This window comes from Delphinapterus leucas, chromosome 20 (genome assembly GCF_059928025.1).
Source record: "Delphinapterus leucas isolate spDelLeu-1000000601 "Yukka" chromosome 20, BTC_Dleu_Yukka2, whole genome shotgun sequence".
NCBI lineage: Eukaryota > Metazoa > Chordata > Mammalia > Artiodactyla > Monodontidae > Delphinapterus > Delphinapterus leucas.
Genome location: NC_143148.1, coordinates 6,082,777 through 6,093,451, shown reverse-complemented (window position 1 = coordinate 6,093,451; position 10,675 = coordinate 6,082,777).

Sequence of the window (10,675 nt, the reverse complement as noted above, 5' to 3'; positions counted from 1 at the left end):
GGGAAACTGAGTCAGAGCAAAAGAAGTGGCCTTGCTCAGAGACCAAAGAGACAGGGGTGCTGGGGTGTCCGAGTCCCCAGCTCCTCAGGACTAGAAGACTCAGTGATAAATGTCATTGTTTCCATGCCCTTCTTTTCATGATTTAAAGAAAAAAAAATCTCTGTATCTAGTTTTTTCTCTCTGCTCCTCTTAGTATGAACTGATGACGTCTGTCTCTCTCCCTGTGTCTGTGACTCTGATTATGTATTTCTGTACCTGACCATCTCCTCTCTCTTTGTCTCTGTCTTTCTCTGAGTCTATCATTTTGTCTCTGTCTCCCTGGCTTCGTTTCTCTGTCCATCTCCCTGTCTGGTTCTTTCTTTCTGTGTTCCAGTCTCTCTCCTTGGCTTCCATTTCTACCTGCTTCCTTCTGGGTTTGTGTCTGTCTCTAAATTTCTGACTCTCCATCTCCTCACTTTCTTGTTCTGTGTCCCTCTTTCTTTCTCTCTCTGACTTTTTCATCCTTTTTCTCTCTTTTCTCTCTTCCTTCCTCTGTGTTTCTCTGCCTGTGTCTCTCTTTGTATACTTCTATCTCCTTCTTTCTGTTTCTATCTGTATCCTTAGCTTTTTATTTTTCCCTGTCTCCCATGTTCTGTTTCTCTGTTTCTCCCTGATCTCTCAGTGGCTGCCTGATTCTCCTTTCTCTGCACCTGTCTGTCTGTCTCTCTCTCAATCTCTCTCCTACCTCCATCTCTCTGCATCTCAGTGTATCTCTGATGCTCTATCTCTGTGTGTGTTTCTCTCTCTCTGACTCTCTCTCCCTCTCATACTGTTTCTCTCTGTTTTTCTGTCTCTAAGTCCTCATGTCTCCCTGCTGCTTTATCTCTTCCAGCCTGTTCTGGAGCTTTTCCCCTGCAAGATGCCAAGTCCTCACTCCCTGGGTTTCCCAGGACAGGCAGGGTGTGCTGCGCCCACACCAGGTTGGGTCTCTGCCTGAACCTGGCTGTCAGGGAGAAGAAGGCTAGTTCAGGGCCCCAGTCAGGGGCACCCCGCCCACCTCGCCAGGGCAGGGCCGGCCATTTCTGAGTCTCTGACGCCGTTGCCGGGAGGCTAGGCCACCGCCTGGTGTCTGGCTATGTCAGGATGATGGGTCCTCCAGTGGGAGCCCAGCCCAGAGTAGGAGGGGAGGGTGATTCCTCTAACCCAGGATGGGGGGGTGGTGGCAGCCCGAGCTCCACTCAGAAGCCGGGCAGTTGGCTGCCCAGTCCCCCACCCCGCCCTGCCCGGGTGGAGCAGCTGTATAAAACCAAATGTTTCCAAAACCGGAGTGTGGATGAGGGAGGAGGAACCAGGACTTTAAACCCCAATAGTTTCTTCCACCAGGATCCAGGAGTCCAAGCCCCCAGCCTTTCCTCCCTCAGACCCAGGGGTCCAGGCCCCCAGCCCCTCCTCCCTCAGACCCAAGACCCAGGCCCCCAGCCCCTCCCCCCTCAGACCCAGGATCCAGACCCCCATCCCCTCCTCCCTCAGACCCAGGGGTCCAGACCCCTTCCCCTCCTCCCTCAGACCCAGGATCCAGGCCCCCAGCCCCTCCTCCCTCAGACCCAGGATCCAGGCCCCCAGCCCCTCCCCCCTCAGACCAGGAGTTCAAAAACCTAACCTCTCCTCCCTCAGACCCAGAAGTCCATTCTCCCAGAATTCCTTGCAGGGAGAGATGACCAAGGCTGGAAGCAGCCACGACAAGAGCTGAAAGTCAAGGACATACCAAGTGGGCACTCCCACAGGAGGCAGGGACTGGTAGCGGCGGGACCACCTCCTGCTCCCCTCACTAACAGCCATCTCTCCCAGAATCCTCCACTCCAGTGGTGGCTGATCTCAGGTCCCTACCCTGGGTCCACAGTGGCCGTCCCAAGACTTCCATCAACATCGCAAAACCTCAGGCTGTGGTTTACAGAACACAGTACCAAAGAGCGAAAGTGGGGAGATAATAAGGCCGAAATGGAGAAAAGGCAAGGGAAGGAACATTTGTTCCCTATAGGGACATCTCCTGTGCCCCTCGTGGGCCAAGCTCTCAGCTGGGCGATGCTGGGCACACAGAAATGACTCAGACCCGGGCCCTGCCCTTGAGGAGATGCCAGTCTGGTGGAGGAGACAGCTGTGTAAACAGAGGATCACAGACCAGTTCGAGGACAAGGACGCATGAACCCAGCAGGAGAGTCAGGGAGGGCTTCCTGGAGAAGGTGATATCCTGGAGGAGGTGAGCCCTGAATGTTGAGAAGTTAGTCAGGGTAAGGACGGTGGGGGTGGGGCTGGGGGTTGAAAGGTGGAACATGAAGGGCATCCAAGACAAGGAATATCCTAGACAGTCCGGAAAGTACCTGGGAGTTGATGTTGTGGAGGCTGAAAGGGTGACGTACAGGGGTGGGTGCATAGCAGGGTCCACCCCACGCAGGTTTTGAATGCCAGATTCAGCGGCTGGGACTTTGTCCTGGGTGCTGGGGAGCCATGGGAGGTCTGGGAGCAGGGGAGAGACAGGGTCAGCTCTGGGTGCCTGTGAGGGACCCACAGAGTGGAGAGACTAGGAGCTTTTGGCTAGGGTGTGTGGGCGTCGGGTTCATACCAGGGTCTTCTTTGGGAGAAAGAGAGCAGAGTGTGAGCTTGGATGCAGGCAGCAGCGGTGGGACCGGCGGAGTGCTCGGGGACCCGCAGAGTGAGGGAGAACAAAGGCTGGAGAGGAAACCCTGAGGATGGAGGAGACAGGGAGGTGGGCAGCAGATGTGGGGGGCAGACCCACTGAGCCTTTCGTCTGAGCTACTTCTGACTACCTTTGCCTCCTTTTGGAGCTAGGGAGGGTGAGGGTTCTAGGGAAGCAACTTGAAGAAGTCTGTGTTCTGTTAAATGCCTGAGTCCAGGGGTATGATTTCTCTGCAAGGTGTCCTGAGGGGGAGGGAAGTGCTTTGGGAGAATCTAGACACTGAGAGTCAGAGGAGAAAGGAAGAGGGGGAGGAGGTGGGGAGAAGGGAGGGGGGAGGGGGGAGGGAGGAGGGAGAAGGGGGAGGGGGGAAGGGGAGGAGGGAAGATGGGAGGGAGGGGGGGAGGAAAGAGGGAGGCTGGCTTACCTGACCACCCTGCTTAATATGGAAACCAGCCCCACCCTGGGACTCCTGACCCTCTCTACCCTCTAATTGTTTTTTCCCCACAACATTTGTCACCTTCCTACATAAAGTATACTTGCCCGTTGATTCTCTTTGTATAATATGTGTCTCCCTTGTTAGAATGCAAGCTCCACACAGGCAGCAGCCTTTGCCTGTGCTGTTGGTGACTCTGTTTCCTTGGGGTCTGGACCCGTGCCTGGTACACAGTAGGTGCTCAATAGATACGTGGTGAATGAATGAGTGAGATTGGGATGGAGAGTCAGAATGGTCGATGGAGACAGGAAAGAGGAAGAAGAGGAGGAAAAAGGGGGGAGGGGAGGGAAGGAGGGAAAGAAGGAGGAAGGGGGAGGGAGAGAGAGGGGAGGATGGGAAGAGGGGGGAGGGAGAAAGACCAGAGCTGGGATTCTACCGCCCTCCCCCACTGACTACCCAGCAGCTGAGAGGGATAGGGTGGGGAGTTCCCAGGGACGTGGGAGCCTAGGTAAGGCTTCCCAGGAAGAGCAAAGATCCCAAATCTGGAAGCAGATTGCCTCTGGACTTCCAGGAATTCCAGGGCTTGTGTCCCAGCACTCTTGGCAGAGCCCTGCACAGGCTGCAGCTGGCTACACAGGGCCATTCCTCCCAAACACCCATGTTCTGCCGAAATCCTGGGTGGGAGGGAGGGAGGTGATGACTGTACATCCACCTGCCTCTGGGAAGAAGCTGGGGGACCTTCAAGGCCAGGAGGAGAGGGACAGCCCTGTCTGGCTGTGACCGCATCCCTCCAGCTGAAGACACCGCCACCCCGCTTCCTCTCTGCTCCTACCCTTCTCCCCAGAGGGGAACAGAGACAGAAAGAGCCAGAGAAGGACTTCCTTTTCAGCAGCTCTATCTTCTGCCAGGGAAGCAAGAGAGGAGTCTCATTTTCCAAAGAGGGAAACTGAGGCCTGGGAAGAGCTGTTTCCTGGCCAGAGTGATACAGCATGGAGTCAGCAGAGCCAGGTAAGTAGGTCACTGGGGAAAGAGGAGGCTGGGAGCTGGACCCCTGGGTCTCAGGGGGGAGGGGCTGGGCACCTGTACCCCTGTGTGTTGTAGAAGATGCCTGGGCCCTGGACCCTCGGGTCCATCACCTTCAGAGCTCTGACAGAAAAATTTTCGAGGCCCATGTTACTCTTGCATATATGGCTTTCACTCTGTACCCCTACTCCCGGCTCCCTTCCCAAAGTTCCCGTTGTCCACGTTGAGTCCTGGGTCCGCCTCCACAACAGACCAGGGCCTGAATAGCCTCTTGTGGGAGAAACACAACAGTCTGAGTCAGAAGATGGAGGAGAGGATGATGGGGGGATGGAGGGATGGGCTGGGTCCCCCAGGTAGGAGCCGGTTACTTGCGTGTTATTGATTCCCCTGAGCCTCTGTTTCCTCATCTGTAAAATGGGAACATCTCAAGTTGTCCCTCACAGTGTAGCCCTTCAGGTTAAGCGAGAGGGTCTGCCCAGCACACTGGAATTTGAGGTGAGTTTTAGCTGTTCCTGAACCAGCAGCAGCTGTGGGTCTGTATGACTGACTCAGGCGGCAACAGGGGGATCCTTGACCTTCGACCTCAGCTCTGACCTGGGGACCAGACCCATTGAGGGAAGGTGCCCAAGGGCACACAGCCAGAAACCTCCTCCACCATCTGCTCTTATCACCTATCCAAGCCTCCTGCGAAAGGGTCTGGGGGCACCAGTGCATCCGAATCAGCTGTGTGCATTTGCTAAAAATAGAGATTTCTGGGTCCCACTCCCATATATTCTGACTCAGTGAGCTCAGGACCCCGCAAATGACTTAAACATATGCCCCCCAGGGTTCCCTGGTGACCTAATGGTTAGGATTCCAGCTTTCACTGCCTTGGCCTGGGTTCAATCCCTGGTCAGGGAACTGAGATCCCACAAGCCCCATATGGCACGGCCAAAAAAAAAAAATCTCCCAATGGTCCTGAAGTGACATTCCCCCCCACCCCCAGGCTCCTATTTCACGCCTACTCTTAATTAACTCCCTTGAAAACCATTTGAGGCAAGTATTATAATCAACTATCCTTCAATAAACAAAAAAATCCTGAAATGTTAACAGATTTCTGTGAGCTAGCACGAGCCGTCTCAACACCCTCTGATATACGGGTTGGGGTTGGGTGGGACAGACGTGGGGCCTCCATCATGTCAGGGTCCCAGGAATCATGGGCCCTGGCTACTCTGAGGCTTGGGAGACCGAGGCCAGCTCCAGCCCACGGAAATAGTATTGACCACAGAGGGCACTTGTCAATGGCGGCCTCTCTGGCTCCGGCACTGTCCAGCTGCTTCAGGTCACTGACGACTATGCTTGGAACCAGGCTATTTCTGTCTGTGGTGCTGCTGTTTCTCCCAGCCTCCAGATGTGCGGACGGGGGTGGTGGGGGAGGATAAGAAATGATTTCCACTGACTCTACTGAACCCTGTATCAGCTCACCCCACATCATCCATTCAGCTACAGAAGATTCTAAGACGCACCCTTTCTTTACCTTCGCTGTTCCAGGAAAGTGTTCCTTCCTGCCTTCCTTGTTTCTCCATCCCTCTGATCGCTCCTTCCTTTTTTTCTCTCTCTTCCTTTCTCCTTCCCTCCATCTCCTCTCCCTCCCTCCTTCTCTTGTCTCTCCATCGCTCACCTCTCTCTATCCTTCCCTCCTTTTTCTCTCTCAGTAAAATTTTCACTGGAATGTAATATACACCCAAACCATTGCACATATCATAAATGTCCCACCAACCAATATTCACAATGTTAAGACACCTGAATAACAAGCACCCAGATCAAGAAGCAGAATGTCCCCACTGCCCTCTTCCAGACATCCTACACACACACTCGGGGATAAAACAGCATCCTCACTCCACGTCATGTAGATGGAATCTTTTGCGCCTGGCTTCTTTCCCTCTATGTTATGTCCATGAGATTCAGCCACAGTTGTGCATTCCCATGGAGGAGCATTTCGTGGTGCGAATACACAATGTCTCTTTTCGTTGTGCGGACAATCTTGCACAGGAAGGATTGTTAATAGACCCAATTTACAAGTGAGAAGACAGAGGCTCAAAGAGAGGAAGCCCTCAGTGCTGGGAGTCTGGGTCCCCAGGACTCCCTCTTAGTCACCTGAGAGCTGAAGTTCTCAGTTCTTTACCCCTCATGGATTATTTTCTGACCTGGGCAAAGTTTCCCAAGCTTTAGCGACTTCCAAAGGAGCAGAGCTGAGGGACCAGAAGGGGAGGTAGATCTGGGGCTGCTTGAGTAACAGGATCTGGGAGGGATCACTCCTGGTTTCCAAACAGCTAAGGATATGCTGTCACAATGCCTGTGTTAATGCCTTTTGGGGGTGCGCTGGAACCTCCTTGGAATTTAAACATCCAGTTCACTTACCTCCATGTTCCTGATGCCCTGTGACCCTCTGCACTTCTGGGCTGAGGACATACAGGTCTCTTGGAGGTTTTTGTTTGTTTTTTTTTAAATTGCTGACCCCTGATTTTTTTTTTTTTTTTTTGGTCACACCACACAGAATGCGGGACCTTAGTTCCCCGACCAGGGGTCAAACCTGCACCCCGTGCAGTGGAAGCTAGGAGTCCTAACCACTGGACCACCAGGGATGTCCCTCTTGGAGGTTTTAAAGGTGATCAGGAAATGTTAATGGCTATATCACAAACACAGTTGTCGAAGGCAGAGAGAAAACTGGGAATACGAAGACAAACAGGAGAGTGTGAGGGTGCTTATTCCCTCATGTTCCCTGGGGCCTGTGAGCCAGCTCTCTGGCCAGAACACACAGGCAAACTGGACCCAGAACAGCCTTAATCAGCTCAGACGTGATGGGAGAGGAGAGCGGGCAGCCCTCAGTCACACTGGCCAAGCCCGTGGCCACTAGCTACATGCAGCTATTAGATGTAAATGGATTAAAATTAAATTAAATGTATAATCTAGTTCCTCCACTGGAGATTTAGACTCTGGGAGGGATGCATGGCTGCCATGAAAAAGAGTTTGGTCAACGAGGAAGAAAGTGGGAAGGGGCTTTTGGGAGGTATGATGGTCTGATTCTGATCCTAATTCCAATATATGGATTTCTTCCCAAAGCAAGCAATTCTCCAACACCAGCTGGGTGTCCTAGTGAAACCAAGCAGGACACTGTGGGGCTCCTGGACATGGAAGCCTTTCTGTGTATCCCGTTTCTTGTTTGTAGGGAATAGACTCCAGCCTCCGTGACCTTCCCTGAGTTCCTGAGTCCACATTAAAGGAGTGGAGGCCTGATTTTTATCAGCAACCCTGCCCTTGAACCATTGCTATAAAACTCCTCCCCAAATCCCCCCAGGTTGGGTCCTACAGTTTTTCAGGGCACAAGCCCACTGTGTCCCCCTTTGCCTGGCAAAGCAATAAAGCTGTTCTTTTTTTTTTTTTTTAATAGTTTTGTTTTTTTTTTTGGCCACACCCCGTAGCATGCAGAACTTCCCCGACCAGGGATCAGACCTGTGCCCCCTGCACTGGAAGTGCAGAGTCTTAACCACTGCACCACCAAGGAAGTCCCAAGCTATCCTTTTCTACTTCACCCAAAACTTTGTCTCCAAGATTCAATTCGGCACCCGTGCACAGAGGCCAAGTTTTGGGCATCACTGCAATTCAATTCTGACACTCTACCCAGAGATCACATCAGATCCCACAGGTTAAGGGCTCAGTCTCACAAGACTGCTCTCTCCTCCAACTCAGATGCCAATCACAAGTCCAGGTTGTCATCTGGGCTTCTGACTGACCATCAGAGGTTCCTGTGACATCCCCTTTTTGGGTGTGATTAATTTGCTAGAGTGGCTCACAGAACTCAGGAAACCCATTTACTCACTGCATTACTGGGTTATTACAAAGGATATTAAAGGCTATGAATCAACAGCGAGAGACACATAGGGCGAGGTCCTGAACAAAGGATCTTCCGTACTGTTAAACAACAAAAATTCAACTGAGTAATTTAAAGATCAAATTGGCTTTATTGAACAATTCATGAACCAGGCAGCATCCCATGGAGCAAATGGGGAAGGAACTTCATTGAGCTGAAGAAAAGGAAAGGTTTGTAAAGGTAGAGGTAAGGGTGGAAGGTGGGGATTATTAACAGCGAATGCATTGTTTCAGGCAAGGTCAACCCCCACAAGGGGAAAGAAAGGGGTCTATCAGTGGATTACCTCCTGGTACTAGGCAGGAAATTCCAGGTTGGCTGGTTAAAGGTCACATTTCTGTGGGAAGGGGGGTGGGGGAGGGGGAGGGGAGGGTTGAAACTGCAGTTAGGTTAGGTATTAAGTCTTGGTTTGCTGGCACAGGTGACTCCATTTGGGGCCAGCTGTCTCCTTTTTTTTTCTTTACTAAATTTATTTATTTATTTTGGCTGTGTTGGGTCTTCGTTGCTGTACGCGGGCTTTCTTGCGGCGAGCAGGGGTTACTCTTCGTTGGGGTGCGTGGGCTTCTCATTGCAGTGGCTTCTCTTGTGGAGCACAGGCTCTAGGCTCACGGGCTTCAGTAGTTGTGGCACACAGGCTCAGTAGTTGTGGCACACGTGCTTAGTTGCTCCGTGGCATGTGGGATCTTCCCCGACCAGGGCTCGAACCCGTGTCCCCTGCACTGGCAAGCAGATTCTTAACCACTCTGCCACCAAGGAAGCCCCAACTGTCTCCTTTTTAACAGTACCCGTGGAGTTTAGGGCTCGCCATGGTGGCACGTGGAAGCCTTCTGGGTTTTCCCCAACCTGGAAGCTCTCCAAACCCCGTCCTTTTGAGTTTTTATGGAGGCTTCATTACATAGGCAAGATTGATTAAATCATTGGCCTTAAATCATTGGCCATTGATCGGGATTGATGGAACTCATTCTCCAGCCACTCATAGGTCCAGGGGTGGGGCTGAAAGTTCCAACCCTCTACTCATAAGGTTGGTTCCTCTGGTGACCATCCCCCCATCCTTAGGTGATCTTCAGAAGCCTCCTCATTAACATAACAAAAAGGCACCTTTATTGCTCTCCTCACGGGGAATTCCAAGGGCTTAGGGAGCTCTGTGCCAGGAACAGGGATGAGGACCAAATATATATTCCTTACTGTCATTACAGTTTCACAGAAGCTCCCACAATTGCTAATAGGCAAGACACCTCCCAGGCAGATTACTTAGCTGAAGAAGATAAATTTCTTGTCCTCCAAGAGGACATACTGGGCAAACGGTGCGTAGAAAAAACAGGCACTCCAACGAAAACGTGTGCACAGATGTTCATAGTATCACTCCTTACAATAGCCAGAAGGTGGAAACAACCAAAGGTCCATCAGTGGTTGAATGGAGAAACAAGATGCACATGCACCTGCACCACTGCACCACTGCACCACTGTTCTCTGTTCTCACCTCCGCGATCTGAAAACAAGTATCCCTGCCCAAGACCTGTCCTACTTGTCCTCTGAATCCCACTCATCTCATTTTCTCAAGAACTTCCCTCCCTCACTTATCTGCTCTCTCTCCTGCAGCATCAAATCTTTCCCTTCCCTTCCATCATTCCCAACAGCACCCAATAAGGTCTAGAACCTCTTTTTTTTTTTTCTTTTTAAGTTTACCCTTCCACTCCACATTCTTCCTTAGTTTCCAACCAGTTCCTTGGCTCTCCTTCTCCACAGCCAAACATCCCAAAAGAGTTGTGTATGTTTGCAGTATTCATTTCTTCACCTCATAGTTGTCTGTGACTCTCTCCAAAGAGTCTTTTGTTCCCACCATTCTACTGAGCGTGCCCTTGTCTAGCTCCACAGCCCCCAGGGATATGTTTTTTCACCTGGACTTTACACCAACTGTGGTCCTTGCTGTGGACAGTTCTAAGCCCTGGTCTCCTGAGGAGAGTGACTCTGGTTCTAAAGGTCTTCATACAAGATACACCAGGGAATTCCCTGTTGGTCCAATGGTTAGGACTCAGTGCTTTCACAGCAGGGGCCCCGGGTTCGATCAATCCCTGGTTGGGAAAGATCCTGCAAGCCATGCGTGGTGAACCCCCACCCTCCAAAGAAAATGATACACCAAAGGAACAGGGAAAGGGAACTGAAACCAGTTGGGTAAGAGAAAACTAGGGCTCTTTCTGCTTCTCAATGGGCCCGAGAATACACCAATACAGTACTTGTTTTAAGAGCATTTGGGGAGTAGACTGGGTCCTTTTAGAGACTCAAACACCTGACTCTTTTTCTCAAGCTCCATCCTCTGTGGGATGCAGAATTCAGCCCTCTCAACATCAAGAGTCAAAGAATCTGGGTAGCCAGGTCCCTTCTCTCTCAAGGAATTGGGATAAAGAGAGAGGCAAGGACTGAGGTGAGAAGCATCAGAGATAATAATGAAAGGCAGAGATGAAGATGAGAGAGACAAGAACCAGAAACACAGAGTGCTCTCACAGGTGGGAGGCAGAGAAGCTGACAGTGGGACGAGACAGAACAGTCCCCATGCACTCACCACTACCAAGATTAATGCCATAATCCCCTGCTCCTGTGGAAGCTCATTAGTAGGCTTCTAGACTAAAGACATGGCAGT